This window comes from Eleginops maclovinus, chromosome 17 (assembly GCF_036324505.1).
Source record: "Eleginops maclovinus isolate JMC-PN-2008 ecotype Puerto Natales chromosome 17, JC_Emac_rtc_rv5, whole genome shotgun sequence".
Taxonomy (NCBI): Eukaryota; Metazoa; Chordata; class Actinopteri; order Perciformes; family Eleginopidae; genus Eleginops; species Eleginops maclovinus.
The window spans coordinates 17,341,163-17,342,658 of record NC_086365.1 but is presented as its reverse complement, the minus strand read 5'-3'; positions in this window follow the sequence as shown (position 1 = coordinate 17,342,658).

The following is a 1,496-nucleotide window of genomic DNA, read 5'->3' as shown; positions in this document are numbered from 1 at the left end:
TTTACACGCTGTGTGTGTGTGTGTGTGTGTGTGTGTGTGTGTGTGTGTGTGTGTGTGTGTGTGTGTGTGTGTGTGTGTGTGTGTGTGTGTGTGTGTGTGTGTGTGTGTGTGTTCCATCGATCAGCCTCATAGTCTGCTGGCAGTACTGGAGCTACTCACAGTGTTTTAATTAATCCTCTCCTCTTCTCTTACTCTTCCTCACCCTCTTCCCCCTGAGGGAGTCAGAGGGGGAGGAAGAGGGGGAGGAAGAGGAGGAAGACTTAATGAGAGGATTAGAGACAAGCTCTGGGCGGAGAGGAATCCTGTCTGCAGGTTAAACTGTCAGCCGACTGATGAGAGGAGTCAGGAGGAAGAGGAGATGACAGACATGTTTAAAGTGTGTTACTGTAACGCTGCTGAAGATCTCAAAGTACAAGTTAGAAAAGTCAGTAAATTAAAAACATCTTTTAAAAACTGTGTAAGATCATCTGAACACACAGAGAGGAAGGAAAGAGGAAACAGAGAGGAAGGAAAGAGGAAACAGAGAGGAAGGAAAGAGGAAACAGAGAGGAAGGAAAGAGGAAACAGAGAGGAAGGAAAGAGGAAACAGAGAGGAAGGAAAGAGGAAACAGAGAGGAAGGAAAGAGGAAACAGAGAGGAAGGAAAGAGGAAACAAGAGAGGAAGGAAAGAGGAAACAGAGAGGAAGGAAAGAGGAAACAGAGAGGAAGGAAAGAGGAAACAGAGAGGAAGGAAAGAGGAAACAGAGAGAAGGAAAGAGGAAACAGAGAGGAAGGAATGAGGAAACAGAGAGGAAGGAAAGAGGAAACAGAGAGAAGGAAAGAGGAACACAGAGAGGAAGAATGAGGAAACAGAGAGGAAGGAATGAGGAACCAGAGAGGAAGGAAAGAGGAAACAGAGAGGAAGGAATGAGGAAACAGAGAGAAGGAAATGAGGAAACACAGAGAGGAAGGAAAGAGGAAAACAGAGAGGAAGGAAAGAGGAAACAGAGAGGAAGGAAAGAGGAAACAGAGAGGAAGGAAAGAGGAAACAGAGAGGAAGGAAAGAGGAAACAGAGAGGAAGGAAAGAGGAAACAGAGAGGAAGGAAAGAGGAAACAGAGAGGAAGGAATGAGGAAACAGAGAGGAAGGAATGAGGAAACAGAGAGGAAGGAAAGAGGAAACAGAGAGGAAGGAAAGAGGAAACAGAGAGGAAGGAATGAGGAAACAGAGAGGAAGGAAAGAGGAAACAGAGAGGAAGGAAAGAGGAAACAGAGAGGAAGGAAAGAGGAAACAGAGAGGAAGGAAAGAGGAAACAGAGAGGAAGGAAAGAGGAAACAGAGAGAAGGAAAGAGGAAACACAGAGGAAACAGAGAGGAAGGAAAGAGGAAACAGAGAGGAAGGAAAGAGGAAACAGAGAGGAAGGAAAGAGGAAACAGATAGGAAGGAAAGAGGAAACAGAGAGGAAGGAAAGAGGAAACAGAGAGGAAGGAAAGAGGAAACACAGAGGAAACAGAGAG